The 16,460-nt window shown below is 42.4% G+C and overlaps 1 protein-coding gene across 3 annotated transcripts in view; it reads left to right on the forward strand.

The window, feature by feature from the left end:
* Positions 1-934: 934 nt before the first annotated feature.
* pcbp4 (poly(rC) binding protein 4) overlaps positions 935-16,460 on the forward strand; it is a 46,677-nt gene continuing 31,151 nt past the window's right edge. For all 3 annotated transcript variants that reach the window (XM_029247921.1, XM_029247922.1, XM_029247923.1), the window contains exon 1: positions 935-1,066. The gene's annotated coding sequence lies outside the window, so the exon portion shown is untranslated. The remainder of the gene's footprint in view (positions 1,067-16,460) is intronic.

Genomic DNA, 16,460 nt, shown 5'->3' on the forward strand with positions numbered 1-16,460 from the left:
TACTTTGACCAAAACTACCCATGGTTTCCTGCACAGTGCATTTATTGCTACATACTGTGTGTGTACTTAAAAATAGTACATATCAGTCTTCAGATATTAATTTGTGGCTATATGTGGCCTGTTGGAAATGAAGAATTTTGTGTTTTTCTGTCTAGATTGTGTTGGTTGTTATTATTATTATTATTATTATTATTATTATTATTATTATTATTATATCAAGTGTAAACTCACTCAGTCGTTATGGTGTGGCATAAAGTCAGCATTATTGTAATTTCTAGTGAGTTGTCCATAAACACATTCTTCCTCAGTCACAAATGCCCTTAAGTTACGAGACCAGCACAGTAGACTAGTCTCTCGTCGCCCACGTCACACACACTCAGACTCACTCACTCACTGTGTGTTCACACACCGCAAACGCACACTTCTCACACTCCTTTCTACCTGAGTGTGTCGGTGACACACACGCAGCGGTCGAGCCGGCAGCAGTCGCACACACACACTCCTCTCTCGCCGCCGCCGGGCTGCGAGGCAGAGGGGAAAAAAAAAAAAAAAAAAGTGGCGGCATTTTAGAGCTCAAATATTAATGGCCTTCGTGCCAGCGCTCGCGCTCGCGCACGCGGCGGAGCTCGTGAAGTAAAGGAGGCGCCCCGCCGCCGCCGCCGCCGGGGCTCTTAAATTTCCCGGCCCGGGTCCGGAACCGGAGGAACGCGACGAAGCAGGGGCAGCCGTGAGAAAACAGTGAGTGGTGGAGGAATAAGGAGAAAATTGTGAAGAAGAAGACGGAGGAAGCGGGGCTCATCGCTGGAAGGTGCGCTTTGTTTGCACTGAGCCTCTCATTTCACTGCTGTAACAGGATACCCGCGCTCTCTCTCTCTCTCTCTCTCTCTCTCTCTCTCTCTCTCCCCTCTCTCTCTCTCTGGTTTATTGTTACACACACCCACAGCACCACCAGGATTACTCCTTACAGTAAAAGCCTCTTACTGACAATGTGGACACCAGCTGAGGATATATAACTCTATATCTGCTTTTTTTTTCCTCCTGGCTTCTCCGACCTCCATGTAAACAGGTAAGACCGCATCATTCATTGAAACAAAACAGTCACAGTGTTTCTTAGTAACGCCGCGGATGGAAAATGATAGAGAGTAACGTGCGTGTCGGGTACGTACAACATATTTCCCAAACGATCGTGAGTCCCCAAACACGTTTGTGTATGCAGAGTCTCATATTGTCATATCGATGCTGTGTAGTTTTATTATTGTTATTACTAGTATAATTATTTTTTATCCTCCGAATATATACGCTCAGCGAGGTGCACGAGCCGGAGGTTTTACCGCTGAACTTTGATTGAACAAGTGCTGGTGAGGGACGAATACTTATGACTATATTTTAATACAGTACACCGACCGACACACTCAGTCAGTGTGTGTGTGTGTGTGTGTGTGTGTGAGTGTGAGTGTGAGTGTGATGTGTAGCGGCGCTCTCCTCTCATACTCATATAGGAGCGCACCGGGGGACCGGCCGCTTTATCGCTCACTGTTTTATTTCATGTACACTCACTCAGTGTCGTTATGTCATTATGTTTAGATGATGGGTGTTTACATATACACACACACACACACACACACACACACACACACACACACACAGAGTCACAAAGAGTCACAGTATACTTTGCATGGGCTTAACAAATAGAGTGATGTGTGTGTGTGTGTGTGTGTGTGTGTGCAGGGGGGAGCTTAAGATGAGTTCAGCTTCCGCAGACATATGGCCCCATGTCGACAGATGTTGTCGGAAAACAGTGGTTTATCGGGACCACTGGTCACTTTGTGCCTTTGTGTTAATGACATCGTGTGTGCATGTGTGTGTGTGTGTGTGCGTGCGCTTGGTCCGATTCGGACTCCGAATTACTCTGGAAAATCCAATTTCATTATGAGGTCCGAAATCCCTCCTAGATTAAGGTGACCAAGGGCCGAACTGAGAGGAAACACACTAGTACTTCTAGGGACATCATAGCTGTTAACGAAACTGATGTAATAATAATAATAATAATAATAATAAATTTAATTCAGTGTGTGCGTAAAACTCCTCAACCGTAAGAGATCACACAACTGAGTCTGAATGATCAATGTGAAGTTATTAAAGATCCATAATTAGTTGGGTGTTTTCACCAGTTCTTTGGAGCGTTCATTAATAAAGGATGCTTTAAAAAACTGCGGCATCTTTTCCCACCAATAATGTAAGTTGTTTTCGAAAACAGTCTCAGTTAACAGCATCTATTTCACACAGCCATAATATACCTCTAAAATATTATTATGTATCATATAATATTATAAATGAGGAAAGGAAAATAAAGGAAGGTGATAAAGGCAAGGAAAATAAACCTTTTTAATGGCATTATGTGATCCGCTCATAGATACCGTGTCTTGTGATGCTTTACAACTGCTTTTAAACCCTCAGGCACAATCACATCAAGTCATATGATTAAAAACCAGTGATTAAAAACCGCTAATCGTATAACTATAAATGGAGATTGTTAGTACATGGGAGGTTACACTGTGCTTTCCCTCTGAGGATTCTCATCATGTGGTTATTTCCCAAGGTGTGTTTTGTGTTACAGCACAGATCTTGGTCCCTTGGTGACATTATGGACTTGTATAGGACCGTGTCTGATACTGTATCGTGCTGGTCATGGGAGTCCTGATTCTGATCAGAATAAAGGCCTCATAATTACATTTCTTGAGGTGTTTGCAGTGAGAATAGTTATGCTCTCAAGATTAATTTTAAAATCACATGTATTTGTCTCTGTAATACTGTGAAGTAAATAAGTGTTACCTTTATTGTCCCAAATTAATTTTCTTTGTAATTTAAATTACTTGTATCCCAAGTTCTACCAAATTAATCTCTAACAGGACAATTATTCTGTCCTCTGTATGTGGGGGAGAAAGACAATGAGGGACCATGAATTCTAAATTAATAAAATTCACTCTACATGAGAAATAGGACTGGAGATACACTCACATCCCAGCGGTTTCAACTGCCACGCATAAAGCGAAAAACGCCAGGCAAACAACAAAGAACCTGCTCTTGCGATGTCAAAACAGAGATTAAAATGAAAGTTTAATCTTTTTTTTCCTTTGCATACTTACATTTCAAAGTACTGCCCTATTTTTAGCACAACAGAGAAACAAAGAAAGGGCTTCTGGGTTGCAGTTAGCTGTAAGGAATGCACTTATTCACATTCTGATAAGGATGTAGTTGATTCTTAAAAAGTTATTTTAGCATGCGTTAGTCTTGAGTACATATATTTGTAACAGAGTGTGTGTAAAAGTAACGCTATTTTTTCTTTATGTTCTGTAGTTATATATACAGTATGCATAGTTCATTAACTTCTGTTTATCTGTCACAAAGTGACTAAGAATTTTCGCTTTACACACTAAGCTACTTTACTCATGTAAAAAGTCATTTCAATATGAGAAATTGAGGATACCTACCTTGCTTTAAGGTACTACAGCATGAGCAGGGATTTGAACCCGGGGCCTTTCCGAGGTAGTGGCTCTGACATGTACATTACCTTGTGCCCCCTAAGAGCAAGAGCCCAGGACACTCTCCGCCGACCCAGGCGCTGCGCTCATGAAGCTGCTACGATGTGTGCCGTATTGGCCTTCCAATGAACGTCCTTGTTCTGCGATGCAAGTGGAACTTTATTTAATTTCCTTCCACTGCTTGATTGGTCGGGTACAGAACGATGGTGCAGAACATTTAGGAAAGTTCATATTGTTATTGTATTTGCAAAAAAATACACTGACAGAGAAATTGCAAACTTCGCACTAAGTAACGCAAAAGTACTCCTCAGCTCGGCGCAGTTAGATTCCTTCTTTTCACTGGAAGAAGGGCTCCGTTTCAATGCAGGAAAAGAACTGACAAAAAAAGTCCTCTACATTGATTTACCGTTCTGCTTTAGGCTCTAGTTCTGAGAAGAATTGTTATTTAATATAGGCATCCGGCACGGTACACCGGCTGTCTTGTCCTGTTCTTGGTGAACATAAGAGGAAGACACATTGGTTGCCCCTTCCTTTGGCCTAGCAGCTGTAAACCATTCTTTTTCCTTTCATGATTTCAGTTAAAGAAGTCGATGTTGGGGAAAAAGCACAGTTTGTTTACTGTGCATGTACACTCGGCACTATTTGCACACAACATTTATTATAGATGCTGTCTTGCAGCGGAGAAATGTCACCGACGGTTCCATACCGTTCACTGTATCACGTTGTCTAGTTATTGCGCCCGCCCTCCTTGCCCATTACCAGCATGTTGTCATTTAATAGGAGAGGTTTTTTTGTCTGTTAACTCTATATATAGAGCTGATTTCCATGAGTTTTTTTTTTAGTCACTTTTTTGTCTACTTCACTTGGAAATACTTAGCCATCATTGTCTGTTCCCCGTCTCCTCACATCTCGCAACACTCAACGCTCGCCACCCTCCACCCATGTTGGCACGCGCGCTTCTGCTGCTTCTGTTATCCTTTGAAACATTTTCTAGGTGTTGTAGCTGAATGCTTTAAATTGCAATGCTCAGCACCATTGCGTCCGCTGTCGCGCGTCTGACTCATCCTAGCCCTGCCAGGTATTGTTCAAAGCACCCTGGATAAAGTTACGCCAGATGACAACGTCTCAAAAGGGTGTGGAGGAGAGCAAGAGAAAGGGGAGTAGATTTGGATTTGTCTCACAAAGCAGTCACTGCGCAACATAATAACAACGGATAGTTCCTCCGGTGCAATATGTATGTTATTGTAGCGAGAACAGCATCATAAGAAAGGATGTTTCGCACAGTGTATTGTGATGTTCCAAATATTACTCTTTGTCATCAAGCTCAGCTCAGGACATCGTAATTAACATTTCCAATCACTTCCACTTTATCGCCCTCAGTTAAGAAAGCATTTTTAGGCTCCGATAATGCTGTGTAAAAATATTTAGTCGCGTGAAGGGCGACTATTTATTGACAATCAAAAATGCTTTTAGTTTCTCTAGGATTACGTCTGGTTTCGAGTCACTGGTGTCTTTGACTTTGGAGTTTTACGGGTTCTCTTGACTGAAATTGTGACACCTGTTAATTACTGACACTTTTTTCCCCGCTGAGCGCTCCCCTAAATTAACACCACTCTGTTTTTAATTACTTCATAGATAATTCACAGTTCAGACCTTAACTGTGCTGCCGTTCAGCTGAAATCAAAGCCTGACTTGAGAGATGTCCACAGAGAGACAAGGGGACTCTAATTTGCAAAAGGTTTCACCATGACATCACTGCATTAGAAGAACAGACCCTTTCAGATGCATTGCTTCAGAGAATACGACAATTGTTTTATGTCCGCAAAAGTCTTAATGAAGGACTGTCCGCGTTGTATTTATTCATTGACTGTAATAACACGATCTGTTTCTTCTACTCGATGCATACAGTTGCCAAACTCTTTTCTTTCAGTCTAAAAGCAAATTGCTGTAGTCCTGCCTCTGTACCACTGGAGAGTCCAGAGTTCGTTGAAATGAAAGGTCACTTTGTGGGTTTTTTTTTTTTTTTTTACAAAAAAACTGGAGTTACTTTTCATGCAGTTAAGCAAGGTGTCTCAAAGTCCCTACAATTCACAACCTGCTCCCACCTCTACTAATACTGTGGACACTTGGGCCAGAAGCAGGTCTAGTGGCTAGTATTGTAGCCTTTCGGTCGGAAGGTCTCGGCTTTAAATCCCCCTCCTGCTGTAGCACCATTGATTGACGTACTTACCCTGAATTACTCCGGTAACAACGCACTGCTCTGTAAATGGGCACGTTTGGTAAGTAGGTTAGTGTACAGACATAACAATGTAAGTTGCACGACAAATAAATAAGTAGACGAATGAAGGCTGATGTGTTTCATTATCTGAAAAATATGTGTGTTGTACAATAACCACTCCTTTCTTACTGGGTACTCATTTTTAACAATTAACAGGAATTACATTTCTAAATAGGGGTTATGAGGAAATGTGAGGAATTATGAGGAAATGTTGACGTTTCTGCATGAAAGTGAATTACCAATTCGAGAGCTAAAACAGTAGGAGCAAGAGTTTCTTTTTTTTTTTTGATGACGGAAGCAAGCTGCATATAGTTGTTTTGTGAAGATAATGCATGGTTTAATGTTTTCAGATGCAGAATGACAGATTCCTACTGCATTTGTGAAACTGGAAAGGACAGGTAATCTGTTTTCTAGCAGGTGTCTGATACCCTTGTCAGTACAATTAAATCTAAATGCCATTGTATAAGAAAATTTGGTTTTTCAATGAAGAGTTTTTATACTCTAGAAAGTCTTTTTAGGCTGTAAGACAGGATATGATTTAAAAGTGCTTTTCAAACTCTGGAAAATGAATGTGCTTTTAGGTGAATTACGTACAATTAAATATAATTTCAGGTATTCAAATCAGGATTCTCAATTTTTCCTTCATTCTGTCCAGATATGAAATAAAGCAAAGTGCAGTGTTTTATCCATAAGTATATTTTAAGGTATTATATTAAATTTTGGAGTTTATGTAAGGGTTGTCCTGGTGTACTGTGGTAAATAAAGCAAATCCACTAATAGAGGCATTGCTATTTTGAAAATAATATGAAAACAATGCATCCATTCACAGGTAATTAGAGCTGGAACTTTTTGATCTTATTAAAAACTTTTTTTGTTCATTTAATACAGAGTGCTGTACTGGGAGACAGAGACACCCACCAAAATCCCTCAGCCCAGCATTATGGGCTAAAACCAGCAGGCCTGCAATCCTCCGCCTAATCGAGTTTAGCGTGAGCAATGTTCCTTCGTCTCTAATATGGAGTTTTTCCGAGGATGTAGGTCAAATGGCGTCTCTCGTTAATAGGGGGAAAAGCATGGTGGTTGGGTCCTCACGAAAGTGGGTTAGCAGCTGATGAAAAACAAAAGCGAGTCTTGTCCTGATACCCATTTGCCTGACTTAGGCATGACTGCACAATCGCTTCAGAAGGGTACCATAGAGGACAGGCGAGATTTGTGTCACACGGAGCTGTAGGGCTCCTAGAACAATGATCACAATTATTCTGATCATCTTCAGTAACCCTGCGGTCTCTCGTGACATATTTGCTTTTCTTGAAGATAGTGCGATTTAAGCTGCAATGTTTATGTGCAACATTGCCTTACTGTACAGATGAAATACAGGACCTCTGGCACGTTTTAGACATTCATGACCAATGAATGATTTGCGCCCACAGTCGCATCTGTTCCTCTCCAGGCTTGGCTGTTCACGTGACATGGATAAATCCCCAATGTTTGGGCAGTGACACAATTGCAGTAGAGGTCACAGCACAACAATGTCATTGGGGAACAATAACAAAAACATTGATTTATTTTAATTTGAGAAGAGGCTGGATTGAGACTAACTGCAGTTGGCAAGAGAACTAAAATGTCACTGGAACTTTTTGTGTCTTCCAGACTTCATTATTGCGTGTGTGTGTGTGTGTGTGTGTGTGTGTGTGCATGCCTGCGTTTTTTTTCATTTATCATGTCTGAGAGTCTTAGTACATCACTTTTACTGTTTTGCTGTTGCCATGTTGGCCATTCTATTTTTAATTTCTACTCTTATTCATATTTCTACTTGGCTCATTGTCTACCAGCAAAGCCTCTTTGTTTTCTAGTATCAAAGTTCTCTTGAATTTCTTGAATCTTTAATTGAAGTTATATTATTACAACCTTTTTATTATCTGCATAGCAAAGCAAATAGATGTTATTCCCTGGCTTGCTACACTTTTCTACCCTTAATTTATTGCAGATTTAGCATGTGTGGTTAATGACCTGTACCTGCAACCTCTGTGTTCAAGTCCCACGAATTGGAGTTATCTCTTGTGTGGCTTTATAATGACAGTAATTTCAGTAATCTGTTTAAAAAAAGTCTGTTTACTAGTATTTACTAGTATCCGTAAGGCTACTAGTACTTTGTAAAAGGCGGTTTTGATGACTTGTTCGTAAATTGCATTTTCATTTACAAAATATTTCGTTCTTTAACTCATTAATTTTTCAGTGATTACGGGAAGTGTTCTTTGCTGTTGTCCAAATGTAGCGTGCAGTACCGAGTTGTAGCAGCAGTGTTTACGCGACCTTGGGAACGGCTCGGTTCTGTATATGAAGTAATAACACACAGGGTTGAGACGCCGCGGACGTGAAGAATGTTCTCCGCTCCTGTGGACACGGAGGTCGGGCGTGGGCGCGTGCGCATCTTTATTCATTGATGCGCTGGTGGAATGCGCGCGTCAACAGAGCAGCACTGTTTTTGCCTCTGCGCCTGTTTCATTCGGGGACAAGGGACCGCTTTGTATCGCGGTCACGGGGTTCGGTGGACACAACAGAAGACCGCACAGAATTGGCGGAGTGGACCAGAGACAGAGAGTGGGAAATGTCAGCCATCCCAGGCCGCCAGCCTCCAGATCATCAGTAGGATCCAGGGGGGCGGGGTGCTGTTGGGAGAGGGCTAGAAAAAGGGAGGGAGAGATCGAGAGAGAGAGAGAGAGAGAGAGAGAGAGAGAGAGAGAGAGAGAGAGAGAGGGAGAGGGAGGGAGCACAGCACAGCAGCTGCCAAGGCAGAAGCAGTGACTCACATCCCGTATTTAATTTCCTAATGCGCTCCTGGAAGCGCAGATCTAATAAGAGGGAGAAGGGTCCTTTCGATAATGAAAACTAGCCAGCATCCATGATGGTGAAAGGAGGTGGTGGTCAGTGGGGGTTGGGCTCGGGTCTGTACATTCTCATAAATTACCAAGTCAGGGACTGACACTAACATTTCCAAAGACTCGGGCAAAGCCAATAAGCCCACCCGTCATTTACGCCGCAAAGATTGCACGGCTGCAGACTGAGACGAACGGGTGTAAGTCGAAGAAAATCTCTAGCTGGAAAGACTGCTGAATAGCTGTCTTGGTCGTCCAGAGGAGCATCTATCATTGCGACTTTCGAGCAGAATTTCTCCATGGTTACTTGTGCCCTGCGCAGATGTCCGCGACTGTGACGACACAGCCAATCCCTTAGTTTACGAGGCTACGAGGACAGCCGTGTCATTGTTAATTAGGCACGGCATAGGACCCTAGAACTGAACGCTCCTTTTCAAAGATATAATCATGTTCCCTTGTGACGCTTGCGGCGGTTTCTCCTCTCCCCGGCGTGTTGAAATGTCTCTGGTAACAGAACGCCGTTTCTCCGAAAAGAATTGATTGGGCTGACCCAGTTCTGATCACACATGTACACATGCGGGGAACAAAGTGTCACTTTGCGCACGTTACTGGGCCTCTAGCAGTTCCAGTACTACTTGTGTTACTTTGGAGGGAGCGAATGTCCCGCAGCTTCTGACTGGCTGCTAAATGAAACTTTATGCAAGAGGAAAAAAGTGCCAAAGTTGCATTAAAATCTTCCCAAATGTTGTTCTCTGCAGTAAATTCTGTAGCGTTGGGTCAGCTTTAAGAGAGTTTTAACCCTTGCCTTGTGTTATAGTGAAATGTGACCCTTGTACAACTTGTATGTATCATAAATACGGTGCCTTTCGTTGCCGCACAGATCCATGACATCCTTCACACACACACACACACACACACACACACACACACACGCACTGACTGAAACCGCTTGTCCCAACTGGGGCTCGCAGCATGCCAGAGCCTAACCCAGCAACACAGGGCACAAGGCCGGGGACACACCCAGGACAGGATACCAGTCCCCCACAGGACACCCCAAGCGGGACTCGAACCCCAACCCCACCAGAGAGCAGGAACCCGGCCAAACCCACTGTGCCACCGCGCTCCCCGCATACAATTAATGATCACCAGTTTCATTGAATTGTATGTGTTTCATTCATGTTTCATACATCTGCTGTGTGTCTGGGCAGATCTGGTCGGCCATAGGATGTGAATGGGTGAAAATATAAAAAAGAACAAAGAGCATAAAAATGACCGAATCAGGAGTTCACGCACGAGTGGTATCATTTCGGCTACAGTAGCTCTATAGACCGCAAATTCCAAAAAGAAGTGCAGAACTTGTGACAATCACTAGTAATGAAGTTCCTTAAAAGGTATAACAAAACAATTAGGTGATAATCTACGTTTAAACACTGGTTTGCAAAAAATTGTAACGGAGCACCCAATTTTGTGCAGGATAACCCAAAATAGAAAGCTTTCTCAACCACAATCCAAGGGTTAAATCAAGTTAACATACTCTGACATCTTACAGGGCCAGTTCAACGGTGTTGATTTTACTCTGCGGAAATCCTTAGGGATTTAACGGAGTTTGGGGAACAAGCCGTTAAGAGCTTGGCTGGATGAGAGCGAGTCCTTGTGTATGTGCATGTCTACAGTTATTCATCTAGCAGACCTTTCTTCCAAAGCAATGTAAAATTATTATTAATAATCAGCTGACACCTTACAAGGCTTCATATACAGGACTAACTACCTACCTTACAGAACACTTTTATACAGCAGGATAATGTAATACAGCTGCTCACTCATACAAACACACACTATGGGCTATCGCCAGTCCACTTGAAACACACGTCTTCGGACTCTGTGAGGAAACCAGAGCATCCTCAGGAAACCTTCAAAGGGAGAGGACATGCAGACTCCACATAGATTGAGCCAGGTTTGAGCCGATGTCCAAACTCACTGCCCAGATGCTACCTGCTTGGCCACCATGCTGTGTTTTGTGTAAGCATTACCCTTATCCCATTAATACCCCTATACTTACATGTGAGGGTGAATAAATGAGCTGACGTGTACTGTATGTCACCGTGTGGCTTTTCCGTGCAATCAGAAACATTGGCTTTCACGTCACCACCTGACCTTGCAAAGATCGACTTCATCTCTTCCCCTGGAACAAGTGAGGTCACACCAGCACATGGATGATCTCCTGCGTCATGAAGCAGGGTCCAATGAGCAGAGGCTGTGGCAGAGATCTGGGCAAAGTTTCCAGCCTGCCTAGACCCTGTCGGGTTTGCCTGCATTTTGATGGGAGGGAACTGGAAGTTCAGCTCTCTCACCTCCCCGGTTCCTCTTTAAAACCTGCGTTAGCAACAAACCGAGCATTGCCTCTGTGACGTGGGGGAGTTTCTCAGCTCTAAAACAAGTCCCGTTTCCTAATACGGGATAATCTTTTATCCCTGCCCCTATTCCAGCAAAACAGTTCCTAAATACTTACTGTTTTGGGCCGTGTCTGGCGGGGGCTGAGCTGGGGGTTCACGCTACCCTTTGCACCAGGCCTTTGCCTCTCATAAAGCACTGCAATGAGCATAATAAATATATTTATGCCCTTTAATGCAGGTTGCCTTAATCGTTCTGCATCACTGTGTTTTTGTTTGTGGTTCTGGAGGTTTTTATCTCCCTTCTGCTGTGGAGTGCCTAAAATATTTAACAAGGCTTGTGCTATTTTTGGATTTCTGCTCAGTATTTTTTTTTTTTTTAGCTTATGTTGCAATAGCTTCCTTTTGCTGCACACCATGCCACAATCCATTTGCGTGTCCTTTATCACGCCAGTAAATGTATGGAAGTAAAGTACATTCACAGCCCTAGTTTACCTGTTTAATTACTGTGGAGGTGTGAGAATACATGCAAATGTGAGGGTATTTGTGCATTCAGGCCCGGGATGAGCATTCAGCCCGATGACCCATATGGCAATCACTTTTGTTATATTGCATAGTTTTTCCCCCATCCTTCTTTCCTCCTGCTCTGCAGCTGTCTGTCAACGTGACAGACAGCTGGCTTCTGAAACCAGCTGCGGTGAAACCTGGCGCCGTCTCAAAGAAATGCCTGTTTAAGCATTGTTAGTCCGAGGTATGTGGCACGGCTGTACAAATCTGACGAGAGACGCCTGGCATGGACTTTGAGACAAAAGGTTGAGTGCTGGAAGCTGGGAAATCACAGGGAAGCAGGACATGAAGTGGAAATGTACCTGTTTGTGAGGAACCCCTGGGAGCTGAGCTGAAGATCGTTGTCCTCGGTTCCTGGTGTGTAGATGTGCGCTCTACGCTGACACTCGTCTGCCCCGAAGCTGTGTGAGATACAGCCCAGATGTTGTGAAATCTGGGTACTTCTTAATCCCAGACCCAGTCTCTTTTATATCATTGATTACATTCCTAAGCAATAGTTGGGGGTCTGTAGATTACAACCAGGCTGTGTTTGTGAGTAGAGGTGTTATGAGTAGAGGTTATTTATTCAAAGTAACTTACAGTCTGTGGTTTTGCATTCAAAGCTGTTTATTTACCCATTTAAACAGCTGGATATTTTTTTACTGAAGCTATCTAGGGTAAATGCCTTGTTCAAGGATACTACAGCAGGTGGGATTAAAACCTGCATGCTTAAAAAGCAGGATGACAGCTCTGACCATTGTACTACCTGAGTGCAACTCTACCAAGAGTACTGACCCATAGGCTTACCACGCATGTGTGAGAGAGGTAGGCTTTGGTCCACTTTGTGCTTCAGTTTCCTGGTTTTTACTGATGGAAACATTGTTTAGGAAACATGATATTATTCTGTGACTTCGGTTCAGCAAAAAATGCATTGTTTCTTTGTCAGATGGTTAACCAAATATTAGATTATTCAAGCATTCTTAATTCATTGTCTTGATCTGCAAACTTTTCAGTGCCAATCCTTAGTCTAAATTTACACAGAGGAAGGCACACAGAGCACTTATATTTACAACAAATGAATGGGATTGGCACGTTGACGTTTTTCAAAAATGGAAGTATTCTTGACAGTTGGTTTAGAGCAGATGGATCTTCACAACAGGATTTGTAGTCAAGGTCAGTAACAGATGTGATTTTTGTGATGGCAGTATCTTTATTATTCTTCTTTACTCGTGTAATCAACATCTCTGCTCAGAGTTACAGGTACACTCATTTACAGGTCCTGGTGTTTTAATGATACCTTCGAGGCAAAGGTTTTCCTATTTCTGTGAAACCGTAAAGCTTTCTTTTTGACATCGAGAGGCTCTACATCTTGATTAAAGACTAAGAGGATTGTGATGTGAAGTCCTCACACAGTGTTATGAAGAAGGAAATCAACAAATATGAGACGTTTCATTGTGTTGACATTTATGAATGAAATTAGATGAAGGCAAGGCTTGTTGATTACTACCCGTAGTTCAGCGTGATGTGTCAATATCGAGATGAATAACTACCTGCTTTAGGAGAAGTCAAGAAGTATTAGTGCAATCTCTTGGCAACACTTTTTTATTCTGTGCAGTGGGCACCATGGGGTGGCTAGATTGCCTCATCTAAGATCAATCAAAGCTGCTGGAGATATTCTATCAGAAATTAAATTCGATGCCCATTAGTTTTGACATTAATGAGACAGAAATATCGTTTTTCCTTTGCTGTGAAACTGCCTACACACCACATTGCAATATTAAGAGTATTAGAAAGGGAAATTGCACCCTGTTGACTCTGCACATGATAGGCCCAATAATTTGCTGTTTAACTCTTTCTTGGAAGGTTATGCTTAGGCACCAAGAAGGCAACTCAGTGATAAATATAGGCCCAGATCTGTGTAACAAAGGGGAAGGACCACAACTGAATTGCAGATGAAGAACTTGACCCAAATGCCTTTTAGCCAATGACTCACCTTAAAAAGACAAACACAGACAATTGGTGTCACTGTGACCATTTCCTTAGTACAGATTGAAGTTGTTTGTTTGATAGCACAGAAGTAAGCTTTCTTGACCTGATGGCCAAATTTTTACTTTTTCAACATAGTTTCATATTTCAGATGAGAATAGTAGCAACAAATAAGACTGCAAAAAAAACAATATCACTTTTTTTGTTTTGCTATATATCACATAGCCCTGTGGCTCTTGTCTGTACCTGTCGTGCTTCCTCCCTGCTTGTCTCACTCTTAGCCCTCAGGATGTCTAAACTTGTTTGTGAGCAAACTTTGCCATATTGCTACGGCTTATTGTAAAGCTTTTAAAACTTGACTATGATGTAAAAATGGATGGTAATCATAATTTGACCAGCCTCAATGCCAAAGCAAGTTTTTTTTTTTTCTCTTTCTCTTCATTAATTTACAGGTGTGTTCTCCGAAACTGTTCCACAGACTACACTAAACTTGTGATTTTGGGTTTTTCATGATTGAAATCCTGAACATGTGGGATGGTATGCATATGGAGTGTGTGGTGAAAGCAGGTGAGAGCTTGCTGCCAGTGGGGGAGGAGGGTTCCAGTAAGCAGAGAGAGAAGAAAAAGAGCTGGGTCCGGAACTGCTGGGCTGTTAGGAGTTATCGATCAGGCCCCACTCTCTTCCTCCCATGGCTCCTCTCTGGTGGGGTCTCAAGTTCTCTGGCTCGTTATTCAGTGGAAAAAGAGAGGGGGGTGGGAGCTAATACAGCGGATGGAAATGGGTGTCCTTCTCCCGACGAGAAAGGTCATAGGGCTCCAGCGATATGACTACAGACTGGGAGCATGCATATGTGTGCACAGACACACATACACAGGCACACACCCTAACTAGAATGCATCCTTGTCCTGGGTTTGATGCACTGCATCAGAGTCCAACACCCTCAAGGGTAGAAGCTTTTATCGTGTAATTACCCAGTCTGGGGGGATTTGTCACTTGAAACCAGCTAATTATTGCTCTCTGAGGAGTTCTGTTAAGGTAGCTTGTCATCATGTTCCTCACTTAGTTTTTATGGCAAGGGTAGAATGTCAGTAGGTGTCTGGAAGGCCTTTCGTCACACTGTATGTAGGAGAGTTCTGTCCCTTTTACACGTCGTATCTCACAGGGCTTCTTGAGCCAAATAACAATATGCTGAGAGTCAGCTACCCATACACCCGTCAGCTTTGTGCTTTTCAGTCAGCCCGTATGGATGCTCACATGCTGCTGTCATCGGATTCCTGGCCAGAAAATGACTCATGTTCAAGAAGTAATTGAAAAACCTTTTTGAAAAGCCAAAGCCAACCGTTGTTATAGACATCCTACCAAAGCATTTACAAACAATATTTAAAGTGTAACACATCTTCTAACGTCCTCTCTAACATGTAATGGAGGTAGGCATCAATAATGCTTTTATTGTATACTGTACTTAGAGAATAAATTATTTCACAGGTATGAGCCACAAGAGTCTTGCGATAGAGTTAGACTGCTTTTCAGAAGCTATTAAGATATCCATTGCGGTGTGGTTCTTCAAATGATAACTTAGTTTGTGTTGCGGTAGGAAAAGGACCTTTGAGGCCAGCCAGCTTTGAGCCAGCTTCAACACAGCTACGTCTTTGGGTGCTAGATCTGTGTTTACCTGATCTGAGCAGTGCTAGACAATGCAGAACTTGAACAACAGCATGCTAACCCAAAGTGTATGAAAGTGTTTTTTACAGCCTGAGAAAGATCAGAAGCGATAGCTGTTCTGATGTCTCTTCGCTTAGTTGTAGGCATGGAGAGCAGGCACTGCGAAAGTCTCAGGAGATGAAAAAGGGCTGAGGGGCCAAACCAAGCAGAATTATTTTACTTTATCTTAAGTTCAAGGCACTAACATGATAACAAACTTCCCATAATGTGCTAATGTTGTGTCACCCCATAAACTATTTGTGTCCTTTTGCAGTCCCCAGCACATTGTCCATGTACTATACTTACTGTTGCTTGGTTATTTATGAAATTGACATGCATGTCAGAGAGTCATAAGAAAAATTCCACTCCAGTCACTGCAGAAGACAGGAGGTCCCCCCCATCCTGTGTTATTCTAGTGAACAGAGTTATTTTTACATGTGGTGATGAATCCTCTCCACTGGGACAATGGTCTAGGACACGAAGACATGGAGCTCAGGGGCTTTGATCAGTCTGTGCTCCGCCAGGTCTCTGGTTACCAGCTAGTTTGTTTTAAAAGACACAATGCTTATGTGTCTCTAAAAATTACGCTATTTCATAATGAACATGTTTTGTGGGTTTTTTTTTTTTTTTTTTTCCATTTCTGCATTTTCTTTAATATGGTTGTAGTGCCGTTTTTCAAATTCATTGCTTGAGATATCAAGGAAACGTTTTGTAACTGGCAAACTAAAATATATATTTCTTATACGCATATGCTTGGTTTAATTCTTTAATTGCCATCTTAGATTGTTACTGAGAGTTTTTCCGATTTGTTATTTATTCAGTTAGCACACACCTTCGTTGAAACAAAGTTATATTTTTAAGGTACAATCATTACATTTTACATTTATACAGCACTTTTATTTTTAGCAGTTATAACCTCTCCAGCAGCTATTCTTTGTTTCAGTACACAGTATAATAAATTTAAATTGGTGTACATGTTTCTGGTCAGGAGGGGTGCGGTGGCACAGTGGGTTTGGCCTTTGCGCGCTGTGTGGTGGGTCCGGGGTTTGAGTCCTGCTTGGGGTGCCTTGCGATGGACTGACATCCTATCTAGGGTGTACAGTATCCGCTCCCCATTCAGCCTTGCGCCCCGTGTTTCCAG

The sequence above is a fragment of the Scleropages formosus genome, chromosome 22, assembly GCF_900964775.1.
Source record: "Scleropages formosus chromosome 22, fSclFor1.1, whole genome shotgun sequence".
Taxonomy (NCBI): domain Eukaryota; kingdom Metazoa; phylum Chordata; class Actinopteri; order Osteoglossiformes; family Osteoglossidae; genus Scleropages; species Scleropages formosus.